The sequence below is a fragment of the Chrysemys picta genome, chromosome 12 (assembly GCF_011386835.1).
Source record: "Chrysemys picta bellii isolate R12L10 chromosome 12, ASM1138683v2, whole genome shotgun sequence".
Classification (NCBI taxonomy): Eukaryota; Metazoa; Chordata; order Testudines; family Emydidae; genus Chrysemys; species Chrysemys picta.
In genome coordinates this window covers 17,023,098-17,037,073 of record NC_088802.1, presented here as the reverse complement: position 1 = coordinate 17,037,073, position 13,976 = coordinate 17,023,098, and the positions used below count along the sequence as shown (strand labels likewise).

At 48.2% G+C, this 13,976-nt stretch overlaps 1 protein-coding gene across 2 annotated transcripts in view; it reads left to right on the top strand.

Annotated features, from left to right (window-relative positions):
- The first annotated feature begins 68 nt into the window (after window positions 1-68).
- The window catches only part of LOC112061430 (zinc finger protein RFP-like), a 44,059-nt gene continuing 30,151 nt past the window's right edge, over window positions 69-13,976 (top strand). Inside the window, exons 1-4 of one of the 2 annotated variants that reach the window (XR_010592084.1) lie at window positions 69-286; window positions 1,595-1,837; window positions 6,763-7,418; window positions 12,847-12,942. The gene's annotated coding sequence lies outside the window, so the exon portion shown is untranslated. Of the gene's footprint in view, window positions 287-1,594; window positions 1,838-3,648; window positions 4,904-6,762; window positions 7,419-12,846; window positions 12,943-13,976 lie in introns of those variants that run through there. The other variant, XR_010592085.1, reaches the window with a different exon arrangement.

Genomic DNA, 13,976 nt, shown 5'->3' with positions numbered 1-13,976 from the left:
CTCGGTTGCCCAATCCCTCTCCCAAAACCCAAAGCAAGGAGAGGGGAAGAGACCAGGACTCTGAGACTGACAGTCCCCAGGGCCAATGGGGGAGAGGCCACTGCCCCAGGTCAGCCTGATGGACAGGGCGTTACAGATGAAGGAGGGAACCAGGAATCTAACTCAGTCAGCTGTGGGTTGGGTTCCTCTTCTCTAAGTGGTCCTCGCTGTCAGATGGTTGCATGTGTGTGCGCCCTGCAGTGCCTACTCTCTCCCCACCGGCTGCCTCCTGCTTGGACTACTCTAGGTTGGGGGATGGGGGATTGGTTTGGTACAGGGGGGGTTGGGTCGGCTGATAACAGTAGTCTGGCAAGCCTGGTAGGCTGTGGTCAGTGATCTTTCTGTTGGTGCATTTCTGGTGGTGGTGTTGCACTTACACAGGGGAGGAGGGATGCACGCAGTGGGGGGCAGGGGGTTGCAAAGCTGGGGGGCTGCAGCATAGCTTGGGCCGAGTTGGGGCTGGGGAGGATTGGGGAGTGGCCAGGCTGGGTTTGGGGTTGTGTGGGGAGGGAGTGGAGTGCACAGAGCCACCGTTGTAGTGACGCATGGAGCATTTCTGGTGGGGTGATGCACTGTTGAGGGGGGTCTTTTGGGGGTCTGGTGGTATTATGGCTCTACCAGCGGTCGGCCGCTGACTCTATGGACATGGACCGGTGCCGACCCAAAGCAGAGTGGCTTGTTTTGGGTGATTTGGGCTTGGCAGCGTTCGGAGGGGTGGGGAACGTGAGCAGAAATTAAACCTTGTCTGTCTGAGGAGAGAAATGAAACTGATGGGTAAAAAGTTGCTTAAACCAGCCTCCGATTTTGCTTTGGTTTAGTGTTTATAATATCAGAGAATGGGGCTACGTGCTGTGCTGCCCCAGTTTTATCACTGGACCATAGTGACGCTGATCCAGGCTGGATCAAACCCAGGGCCCATCGACACCAGTGGTTCCCAAACTGGGGTTCGCAGAATGTTACTGGGGATTCACCAGAAAAATTTCACTAATGGCGGACAGAGGACCCTGGGCATTGGAGACAGCAGGTGGGACCCGGTTGCAGGGCAGACACCCCAAGCCCCAGAGAGAGCGGGGCCGGGCAGTTTGGGCTGGAAGCCCGAGCCCTGCCCCCGTCAGCGGGGGAGCTGGCAGCTCGAACCCCAGCGCTACGTGAGGGGCTGACAGCCCAAGCCCCAGGGAGAGCGGGGCCGGGCAGTTGGGGCAGGCAGCCTGAGTCCCGGCGGTCAGTGGGGGAGCCAGCAGCCCAAACCATAGCTCTCCATGTGGGGCTGGCAGCCCGAGCCCCAGGGAGAGCGGGGCCGGGTAGTTGAGGCTGGCAGCCCGAGCCCTTCCCCCATCAGCAGGGGAGCCGGCAGCCAGAACCCCAGCCCGAGCCCCAGGAAAAGCGGAGCCGGGCAGTTGGGGCATCCATCACACTGAGGAAATTTAAACTTAAATCCCTGAAAATATTCATTTTTAGGAGGAGGTTCATGAGATTTCACAATTTAGTGAAAGGGGTTCGCGGGCTGTTAAAGTTTGGGAACCACTGATCTAGACCAGGATCCTGTCTCCAACAGCAGTCGGCACCAGGTGTCTCTGAGGAAGATGGAAGAACCACAGTCAACAGATCTCAGTGGCTCTGTCTTACACCACATAGTAAACCCAGGCTCAGGGTACGTCCAGACTACCCGCCGGATCGGCGGGTAGCGATCGATCCCCGAACGCGCTCCCGTCGACTCCGGAACTCCACCAGGGCGAGCGGCAGTAGCGGAGTCGACGGGGGAGCCGCGGCTATCGATCCCACGCCGTGAGGATGGGAGGTAAGTCAAAATAAGATATGTCGACTTCAGCTACGCTATTCCCGTAGCTGAAATTGCGTATTTTTCATTGACACCCTCCCCCCCCCAGTGTAGACCAGGCCTCAGATTCAGGTTTAAGGCCGTACCCCTCTCTGGACCTCAGTTTCCACATCTCTAAAATGGGGTCAATGATACTTTGTAAAACACTTTGAGATCTAGTGATGGGAAACACTATATAAAAGTATTATTACTAATCCCTAATAGTTAAGATATCATTTTAAGCCTTGATCCATTTATTCCTTCCAAAATTCTATATTTGCATAACCATTACAATTCTGGCCCTTCTAGTTATCCATATAAATGTCCAATACCTTTTTTGAATCTTGCTACATTGCTGGCCTCAAAAACACCATGTGGCAAGGAGTTCCATAGTCTAACTACATGTTGTGTGGAGAAATATTTATCGGTTTTGAATTTGATCTCTTTCCATTTCATTGACTCCTCTTGTTCTTGTGTTATGAGACAGGAAGAAAAGATGTTCCCGAACTATCTTCTCTGTCTCATTATTTTTATATCGCTTTATCCTATCCTTTTGTATTCATCTCCTTTCTAAAGTAAACAGCCCCATTCTTTTGATTCTTAATATAAGTTTTTCCAGGCCCTTGATCATTCTCATGGCCCTTCTCTGAACCCTTTCTGATACTGCAAAATCCTTTTTCAAATAGTGTGACCAGTACTGCACACAGTACTCTAGGTGAAGGGAAATTATCAGTTGATCTAAAGACAATATAAATGTTACCATATTATTCCTCCCGTCCTTAACTATGTGGTTAGGGTATTTTCAGAAATCTAACCCCCTAGTTTATAGCTTAACTCTGTCTTTGAATCAGGATTGAATTGCCTGATATGTCCCTAACCTCAGTATAATTTTGTGGAAAAGATCCATGTTTGCAGAAGGTTCCCTCTGACCCCGGCCAGTTGTGAATATTTATTCTTTGAAGCTGGTGCAAATGCTGGGAATATTAGAAGTGGTCCTGCTGGAGATGGATTAGTGGGTGGAATTCAGGTGTCATGAAGGGGTCAAAATAATTAGTTGTAGGCCCGGGATGATTCCATTTCTATTTTTTTTAATCATTTCAAAGATATGTTTATTTTTAAGCATTCATTCCACATTCATCTATTTAAAGTTTCACGGTTGCACTTACTTATGGGATTTAAGCCTTTTTTTTTTTTTTCTTTTTTCTTTTATCAGTTTAAATGTTCACAGTTGTGGGAAATTGGAGGGGGTGTCAGACAATTTTTTAATGACAGTAGATGGTGAGATTCAAACAGTTAAAGCTTTATATCTCTTAACACACAAAATTGTTAACATTTCATGTCAAAATATTCACAGTAAATATCCTTAAATCAAATTCTAAGTTTTCAAACAGAATTTTTCCTTCTTTGCCTATCTGTAAATTTCAATTATCAGTTTGTGTGTACAGTGAAACTACATTGACCAACATTTAATCGATAAAAATTATACCCTTCCAAGACTAAATACTTGTTCTGTTGCTCTCCTATGCATAACATAGTTCCAAACATTATACACAAATAGCATGGATGAAATATGTAATGTGTATTTGTGTGCACATTTTTAACACCAAATAATGATCAGAAAAGAGCTGACAGGTTGCTCGGACATAAATAGTTCAAATGCATATTGTCTTTCCACAATGCTAGACTTAAAGTCTAACCCCACTCAAACATTAGCAGTGTCACAAATTTTCATGATTTTATCTTTATCTCATATGGTGTGGTTTTTTTGTTTGTTTGTTTGTTTTTTTACACAGACCCTGTTCCCAGACGCATCCAATTATGTACAAAGAAGCTTTCTTGGAGGGTGGGAGATTAGATTTCATTGTTGTGGAGAACAGATTGAATGTGTGATCTGAGTATGGACCTAAAGGCTCAAAATGAGGAAGCAAATAAACACCTCAAATTTATTTTTATTATTATTTTAATTTTAAGACAATTTCATGATTTTTGAACACTTTTGTACACTAATACAGTATTAGAAATCCAAATCTATGCTTAATTTTATAACAAACATGGACATTTTATAGTGTACATATTCACTGGCAAGGCAAGCAAAACTATCTTAACTCTGCCCTCAAAACAATATTCAATAATATTTCCCCACCTAATAGTTTTCTTAAGGTCACGCACCCCTCTAATTTCCCACAGCTGTGAAAATTTAACTAGATTAATATTGAATAAAAGCTTAAACCTAAACATTGATATTAGTATTCCCAATTCCTGCCATAAAAAGGAGCTGGGAAGGGGGAACGACATTTTTTTTTTTTCATACAAATATTCAGATTCATTTTTCTTCCACTGGTTTTGAAAATGAAAGATTCATTCATTCAAAGTGTCTTGATCCTATTTCCAGGGGTGGCCAACCTGAGCCTGAGAAGGAGCCAGAATTTACCAATATACATTGCCAAAGAGCCACAGTAATACATCAGCAGCCCCCCATTAGCTCCCCCACCCTGCTCCCAGGGCTCTAACTAGTGGGGTGCAGGGGAAGCAGCTGCTTCCCCCAGCACATTTTTGAAAAGCGGTGCCTTAGGGGTTACCTTATATGGCGCCAGCGGATGGGGCCTGCTCCTCTCTGAAGGGCAGCACGGCCGGAGGAGCCATGGGGGGGGGGCAGTGGGCGCGTCTGGAGGAGCACGCCAGGTGGCCAGGTAGAGAGCAGGGGACGGGCTGTGCTGCTGGGCCCATTCGGGTCCAGAGCGCACGGGCTGGGGGGAGCATGTGCGGCAGTGGGGCTGGGCTGGGTGCGTGCCGCCCAGCAATGCGGGGGCCGGGCCATCGGGAGAAGCAGCGAGCGGGGAGGAGGCTGGGTGCCTCGGCAGCAGCCTTGAGGGAAAGGCTCCGTTTGGCTGGGCTCAGTGTGGTAACAGTCCGGCTGCCGGAGCCGGGGCGAGGAGCACAGCCAGGCTGGGGCAGGTGCGTGGCTGCTTGCTGCTCGGCCTGCCGAGCTGCGAGCCCCAGCCCGGCAGGCACCGAGCACCGGCAGCAGAGGGGCGGGGGAAGGGCTGGCCAGGGACAATGGCAGGAGGGATGAGATGAGGGGGGGGCGTGGGAGAGGAGCTGGGTGGGCGCGGAGCAGCCAGAGGAGGAGCCAAAGGGGGGGGCGCCTCTTTTATTTTTGCTCCCCCTGCTCTTAAAACCTGGCTATGCCACTGGCTCCCACCCACTGGCAGCCCCACCGATCAGCACCTCCCAATCCCTCCCTGCACTTCCCGATCAGCTGTTTTGTGGAATGTAGGAGGCTCTGGGGGGGGGGAGGGGAAGGGGGAGGAGCAAGGGCGTAGGGGGCGGGAAGGGACGGAGTGGGGGCAGGGCCTGTGGTAGACCCAGGGGTTGAGCAGTGAGCACCCCTGTTAGGATATAGATATTCAGGCCTGTCTGCAAAGGCCTGTACTTAAAGAATTTAGGTGTATTCTTATCACTAAGCTAGTTATAGAGGTATAAAAGAAACACTGGCAGACAGTGATTTTGAGTCTAAGGGCCTTTTCTTTGGGCTGGTCCACACTAACCCCCCAGTTTGAACTAAGATACGCAACTTTAGCTACGTGAATAACGTAGCTGAAGTCGAAGTACCTTAGTTCGAACTACAAGGTACTTACCACGGGTCCAAACGCGGCAGGCAGGCTCTCCCGTCGACTCCGCTTACTCCTCTCGCGGAGCAGGACAAGACGCGATAAATCGATCCCAGAAGATCTATTGCTTACCGCCAAACCCGGAGGTAAGTATAGACGTACCCTCACTGTGACAGTCTGAGGCCTGGTTCTTAGGCTAAGGCCTTCAGCTAAGCAGCAGAGGCAGCCATAAACTGGGAAGTGTATGGTCACATCCTCACATTTCAAAGTAGTCACATGGAAATCAGGTGCTATTGGGCTGTTAGGAATCCAATCCTGTCCTGATATTCCTATCACCTCCAGAGAAAGGGAAGAGCCTAGAAGATGTAAAAGGAAACTTAGTGTGATAGCATCCTGTCTGGCAAGAAGTTACTTATCAATAGCTGAGATGTCAAATTTTTTATTTTTGTACTGTTCTATTACTGTAACTTTTACTTCCCTATTGTTTGTTTGTATAATCTCTGTTTAGTTCTGTGATTGTTTTTGTTTGCAGTATAATTAATTTTGTTGGGTGTAAACCAATTAAGGTGGTGGGATATAATTGGTTAAATAATTATGTTACAATATGTTAGGATTGGTTAGTTAAATTTCAGTAAAATGATTGGTTAAGGTATAGCTAAGCAGAACTCAAGTTTTACTATATAGTCTGCCGTCAATCAGGAAGTAATGGGGGAATGGGAACAGGGGAGGGGGGTGGGGGAATTGGAATCATGTTTTGCTAAGGGGGGAAATGGGAACAGGGACACAGGCAAGGCTCTGCACAGAGCTAAGGTGTCTGAGGGGAGCAGTAGCAGCCGCCGCTGCGGGGGAATCCGCCTGCAGCTCCCCCCAGACACCTCAGCTCTGTGCAGCTGAAGAGCCGAGCTGCCCGAGCGCTACCGGCTTCACGGTTTGCCGGGCAGCCCCCAGACCTCCAGACCCTGCGCCCCCGGGCGGGCGCTTCCCCTCCCAGGCTCCGGCTGTGCTGGGGAAGCGCCTGGCCGGGGACGCAGGGTCGGGAGATCTGGGGGCTGCCCGGCAAACCGTGAAGCCGGTAGCGCTCGGGCAGCTGTTCCACGTGGCTGGGAGGGAGGAGGGGGAATGCGGGCACTCAGGGGAGGGGGCGGGGACTTTGGAGAAGGGGCGGAGTTGGACGGGGGAAGGGGCAGAGTTGGGGCGGGAAGGGGCGGGGCCAGGGCCCCGTGGAGTGTCCTCTTTTTTTAATGTTTAAATATGGTAACCCTACAGAACTTCTCTCTGGTCTCTTTCCTGCGCTAGAAGCCATGGCTGCTGCGAATCTGGCAAAAACTCTCCAGGATGAAGTGACCTGTCCCATCTGTCTGGAGTATTTTAAAGATCCGGTGTCTCTAGACTGTGATCACAGTTTCTGCCGAGCCTGCATCACCCAGTGCTGGGAGGGATTCGATACAGACGTCTCCTGCCTTCAGTGCAGAGAGATCTTTCCCCAGAGGAACCTCAGGCTGAACAGGCAGCTCAGGACTATTGTGGAAGCAGCCAGAGAACTCAGGTTGCAGACAGCGAAGGAACCAGAGAGACTGTGTGAGAAACACAAGGAGCCTCTAAAACTGTTCTGCAAAGAGGACGAAATCCCCATCTGCCTGGTGTGTGACAGATCCAAGCAGCACAGAGATCACACCGTCATTCCTGCAGAGGAAGCTGCCGAAGAATTCAAGATAGGAAATGACCAACTGTTATTTTTATAACCAAACCCTTGGGGAACTCACCTTCCCCCAGAACTAGAGTTTCCTTTAGCCCGAGACAGCCACTCAGTGAGCCTCCACTGACGAAGAACAAGGGATTTGAGGCCTAAATAGGTTTCTCAGCAACTGTGAATCCTCCTAAGGCTCATGCAGGTGACGTGTTGCTCTCCATAAACGTCCTAAGGCTCACACGCGTCACACGCTGGAGTGAGGGTTAGTGAAGACCCCGCACCCCACCTCTCCTACTCCCCATATGGGGAGTCCTGGTCACTGAATGACCTCCCTTCTCTGCCCCTCACCACTTCCACCCCTTCCCAAAGCTATAACCACCAGGTCCGTGCTGCTTCTCCTCTTCTTGGGGCCAAGGGAGCAGGAGGACGCAGCTAGGGCTGCCTGCTTGGCCCACATCCCCTTCATCCTTTTCCTGCAGAGCTCCTCAGCCAGACAGGAAGGGAGCCCCACCCTCATGAGACTTGGGGGGGGCGGGGGGGCACGGGAGTGGAGCTCCAGTCCTGCAGACAGGCCTTAGCAAGTCTGCCTGATAAAGTCAGACATGGGATTGCTGGAAGCAGGGACGGGGTGGGAGGGGGCGGCAGAGCAATGGGGCACTGTAACAGGATCACTGTCTCCAGAGTGCCCCCTTGTGGCCTGGGGTGGCTCTGCAGAGGCCCTGACTTAGTTTCCCTTTTTGGTTCCCAGAAGCAAGCCACAAAGGCTTTTCTGTGGTCAGTAACATCCCTGCTCTCCCAGCAGTGACTCCCCGGACTTCTTGTTTGGAGGTCGGCCTTATCACACTGAAGAAGATCCAAGGCCTCCTCCCTCTGGCTCTCCATAGGCCTCTGTTTTACCTATCTCAGGCGTGATTGAATCACATGACCCCCCCGGTCACCACTCCTTCATTTTCCCCACCTGGGGAGGAGAACTGGCTATGTCACAGGTGGGGCAGAGACCCCTCTCCTTTATAGGGCCAGCCACCCTGTGATGGGCATAGACCCTCTTCCACATCTCCTAAGGCCACGGGGAGAGAGTCCCAGTCCTGCAGATTTCACTTTGGAAATTTTGGCCGTAGATTTCAGTGTGGGGACCTTTTGTCCATAAAGCTTCCATGTTGACAATAATAATAATAATAATAATAATTAGTAATAAATAGAATGTACTGATTTCTATTGCAGTGGCATCTGTGGGTCACAATGAGAGATTAAGGCCCCGTTGTGCCAGGCACTGTACAGGCAAAGAGCTCACAGTCACAGTCTAACTAAGACAATATGCAGCAGGTAGATAAAGAAAGAGCCGGGGGTGGGAGTGGGGGACACCTAAAGAGGGTTGTGTTTGCATACACTGGCAATCGCGATGGTTAGGTTATCATGGGTGGCCACCATTCCACTTTTCAAAGCTGTCCATTTTCTATGGTGCAGACGTAGGTGCCCGCACTTTTCTATGGGGGATGTTTTAGGTGCTGAGTGGTAGTAGTCATGAGGGGGAGTCCACGGCCCAGTCTCCCTTCCCTCCTGTGGGCTTGGCAGGGACTTCAGAATCAGTTCTGAAAGAACTCAAATATGAAATTGCGGAACTATTAACTAAGGTTTGTAACCTGTCCTTTAAATCGGCTTCTGTATCCAACGACTGGAAGTTAGCTAATGTAACACCAATATTTAAAAAGGGCTCTAGAGGTGATCCCAGCAATTACAGACCAGTAAGTCTAATGTCAGTACCGGGCAAATTAGTTGAAACAATAGTAAAGAATAAAATTGTCAGACACCTAGAAGAACATAAATTGTTGGGCAAAAGTCAACATGGTTTCTGTAAAGGGAAATCGTGTCTTACTAATCTATTAGAGTTCTTTGAAGGGGTCAACAAACATGTGGACAAGGGGGATCCAGTGGACATAGTGTACTTAGATTTCCAGAAAGCCTTTGACAAGGTCCCTCACCAAAGGGGTAAGAGGGAAGATCCTTTCATGGGTTGAGAACTGGTTAAAAGACAGGGAACAAAGGGGAGGAATAAATGGTAAATTTTCAGAATGGAGAGGGGTAACTAGTGGTGTTCCCCAAGGGTCAGTCCTAGGACTAATCCTATTCAATTTATTCATAAATGATCTGGAGAAAGGGGTAAACAGTGAGGTGGCAAAGTTTGCAGACGATACTAAACAGCTCAAGATAGTTAAGACCAAAGCAGACTGTGAAGTACTTAAAAAAGATCTCACAAAACTAAGTGATTGGGCAACAAAATGGCAAATGAAATTTGATGTGGATAAATGTAAAGTAATGCACACTGGAAAAAATAACCCCAACTATACATACAATATGATGGGAGTTAATTTAGCTACAACTAATCAGGAAAGAGATCTTGGAGTCATCGTGGATAGTTCTCTGAAAACGTCCACGCAGTGTGCAGCGGCAGTCAAAAAAGCAAACAGGATGTTAGGAATCATTAAAATAGGGATAGAGAATAAGATGGATAATAACTTATTGCCCTTATATAAATCCATGGAACGCCCACATATTGAATACTGTGTACAGATGTGGTCTCCTCATCTCAAAAAAGATATACTGGCATTAGAAAAGGTTTAGAGAAGGGCAACTAAAATGATTAGGGGTTTGGAATGGGTCCCATATGAGGAGAGATTAAAGAGGCTAGGACTTTTCAGCTTGGAAAAGAGGAGACTAAGGGGGGATATGGTAGAGATATATAAACTCATGAGTGGTATGGAGAAAGTGAATAAAGAAAAGTTATTTACTTCTTCCCATAATATAAGAACTAGGGGCCACCAAATGAAATTAATGGGCAGCAGGTTTAAAACAAATAAAAGGAAGTTCTTCTTAACACAGCGCACAGTCAACCTGTGGAACTCCTTGCCTGAGGAGGTTGTGAAGGCTAGGACTATAACAGCGTCTAAAAGAGAACTGGATAAATTCATGGAGGTTAAGTCCATTAATGGCTATTAGCCAGGATGGGTAAGGAATGGTATCCCTAGCCTCTGTTTGTCAGAGGGTGGAGATGGATGGCAGGAGAGAGATCACTTGATCATTCCCTGTTAGGTTCACTCCCTCTGGGGCACCTGGCATTGGCCACTGTCGGCAGACAGGATACTGGTCTGGATGGACCTTTGGTCTGACCCAGTACGGCCGTTCTTATGTAGGCTTAGGGAGGCGAGATCCCCTTGGGCTCTGTTTCCCAAATGGTGGCTTGTGACCCACCAGTGAGTCGTGGGAAGTTGAAGATGGGTTGTGGGCTTGGTGTGGAGAGGCAGCCCTGCGGGGACAGGAGTGGTATCTCCTGTTCCACAGGGCTGAGTCTATCTCTCCACAGAGGGAGCCTGTGGAAAAATTCCAGTATGAACCTACTTGTCCTACCTGTCTGGAGTATTTCAGAGAACCTGTCAGTCTGGAGAGTGGGAATATTTTCTGCCAAACCTGCATCACCCAAAACTGGGAGTCTCCTGACTGAACAATAATGAAGAAAGGCCATAAGGGGGGAAAGATGCCTTGATAAAGATTCCAGGCCCAGCAGGGAGATGAGGTTTCCCACTGGGATTCTGAACTCCTGTGTTGCTCCATGAGGCGTTAAACTCCAATGCCAGCCTGCACTAGAGGAGATCACTGTGTGGACCCTGAGCACCTTGAGTCCACCTACAAAAAGACTCCAGACAGCGCAGGTCCATGCCAAATACCATGGGGATTAGACTGGACTGTAGCAAAACTAACTCCTGGATGGTGCTGACCGAGGTCAGGCTGAAGAACCTGCCAAAGTGGTTCCATTAGTCCTTACACTCCTATCCCACAGTGCAGCATTTTGAAATCTCTAGAACTCACTGTTTCTGGGAGCTTTGCTGGGAGCTGGGGAACAGGTACCCAGGCAGCATTGGCACTGGACGGGTTCAGGACAGAATTAGGGCAAACGTCAAACATTCTTGTCAAAAACCAACACGTCTAATGGGGTTGCCCTAGTGCCCAAGCCAGTTCTATCTATCCAGTCCAGTCCCCAGGGGTTCAGGGCTGAAATTCAGTGGGAGCTGGACTCCTTGGAGAATCCCAGGCCATATTTCAACCCCCGATGGCTTCTGGGATTTGTATCACTTTGTTTGTTAAAAGAAGAACAGGAGTACTTGTGGCACCTTAGAGACTAACAAATTTATTAGAGCATAAGCTTTCGTGGGCTACAGCCCACTTCTTCGGATGCATATAGAATGGAACATATATTGAGGAGATAGATATACACACATACAGAGAGCATAAACAGGTGGGAGTTGTTTTACCAACTCTGGAGGCCAATTAATTAAGAGAAAAAAAACTTTTGAAGTGATAATCAAGCTAGCCCAGTACAGACAGTTTGATAAGAAGTGTGAGAATACTTACAAGGGGAGATAGATTCAATGTTTGTAATGGCTCAGCCATTCCCAGTCCTTATTCAAACCGGAGTTGATTGTGTCTAGTTTGCATATCAATTCTAGCTCAGCAGTCTCTCGTTGGAGTCTGTTTTTGAAGTTTTTCTGTTGTAATATAGCCACCCGTAGGTCTGTCACTGAATGACCAGACAGATTAAAGTGTTCTCCCACTGGTTTTTGAGTATTTTGATTCCTGATGTCAGATTTGTGTCCATTAATTCTTTTGCGTAGAGACTGTCCGGTTTGGCCAATGTACATGGCAGAGGGGCATTGCTGGCACATGATGGCATATATCACATTGGTAGATGTGCAGGTGAACGAGCCCCTGATGGTATGGCTGATGTGATTAGGTCCTATGATGATGTCACTTGACTAGATATGTGGACAGAGTTGGCATCGGGGTTTGTTACAAGGATAGGTTCCTGGGTTAGTGGTTTTGTTCAGTGATGTGTGGTTGCTGGTGAGTATTTGCTTTAGGTTGGGGGGTTGTCTGTAAGCGAGGACAGGTCTGTCTCCCAAGATCTGTGAGAGTAAAGGATCATCTTTCAGGATAGGTTGTAGATCTCTGATGATGCGCTGGAGAGGTTTTAGTTGGGGGCTGAAGGTGACAGCTAGTGGTGTTCTGTTATTTTCTTTGTTGGGCCTGTCTTGTAGGAGGTGACTTCTGGGTACTCGTCTGGCTCTGTCAATCTGTTATTTCACTTCAACAGGTGGGTATTGTAGTTTTAAGAATGCTTGATAGAGATCTTGTAGGTGCTTGTCTCTATCCGAGGGATTGGAGCAAATGCTGTTATATCTTAGAGCTTGGCTGTAGACAATGGATCGTGTGGTGTGTCCTGGATGGAAGCTGGAGGCATGTAGGTAAGTGTAGCGGTCAGTAGGTTTCCAGTATAGGGTGGTATTTATGTGACCATCGCTTATTAGCACAGTAGTGTCCAGGAAATGGACCGCTTGTGTGGATTAAACCTCCTCAAAAACAGGATATTTCACACAATGGAATGAAAAATCCAAGGAGGTGTCCCCACTTTCATGTTGGTGTAAGTCAATGAAGACACATGGTCAAACAATTTCAAGGAGTCTGAAAATGAAACACTTCCAGTGTCCATTAATATGACTACACGTCTTGGTATTGCTGATATCATAAACCTACTGGATTTTCATCAGTAGAGTGTTGGTTTGTGTTGGAAAAGCTCTTACCCACCCTTTCGCTCCTAAAACTAAAAATAACAGCACTCAAATCATTTTCTGTTTCTTCAGGAAAAGATTCAGACCCATTTGAAGACACTGCGGGAAGAGAGAGAAAAGCTGCTGGGATTTAAAGTGACTGGAGAGAAGAGAAGCCAGGAATACCTGGTAGGTGCTCATCATTATTAACCTGCATTTGTAATGACCCAGGTGGAGGAGCGTTCTGAATTAGACCAACACGGAGAGGCAGGGGCAATCTAGAGGCTCAATTGTGTTTTATCTCGATCAGTTGGGGGAAAGCAGAAATCAGTTAAGTGGGGAATAATCGCAAGTAAATGACAATGAGTTGTTTTAGCAGAATTACTACTTAGGCTTGCACCGTAAACCAGTGAGTTTCAAGCTTTTTACATTTGCAGAGCCCTCTGGGTATGTCGAATGGAGGTGTGGACATCTTTTAGAAACTCGATTGGCTGTGTGTATAGCTGAATCCTGTTCAGTGAGTTTTCAGTGTAAGTCTTTTGTGGATCCCTTAGGTCCGTGGTACTCACAGTTAGGTGACTTGAGAACCACATTTGCAACCACCATTCACCAAAAGAGCCACATGGCTACTGTCTGCCCTGCGCACCACCCCACTACACACACACAGTTGAATTCTGTTCAGTCAGTTTTCAGTCTAAGGCTACATCTACACTTGCAGCTGTAGGGCGCCTGGAGTTAAACCTGCCCTCAGAGACAGCATCAGGGAAAGCGCTGCCGTGTATTCACACTGTCAGCTGCAACTGCATTGGCGTGGCCACATTTGTGGCACTTGCAGCGGCTTTCAGAGCAGTGCATTATGGGCAGCTATCCCACAGAGCATCTCTTCCTATTCTGATGCTGAGGCTGGTGGGAAGGGGGAGGGCGGGCGCGGGGCATCCTGGGTCCTGTCCCAATGCCCCGTCCTGCATTGCTTTGCATCCCAGCAGTCCGTTCGCTTCCTTCCGCATTTGGTGCCATCTTTCAATGGTTTTTGTACAGCGCGCTCTGTCTTCGCTTTCGATCTGCGGGAATGGATCCCAAACTGTTGAGGAATATGCTGATGGGTCTCGCCAGCATGTCATGAATGGCAGTCGAGTTATTCCTTAAACTACAAAGTGACACTGAGGAGTCTGACTAAGAGGTCCACCTGCATAATGCATACGACACGAGATTGCTTGTGGCAT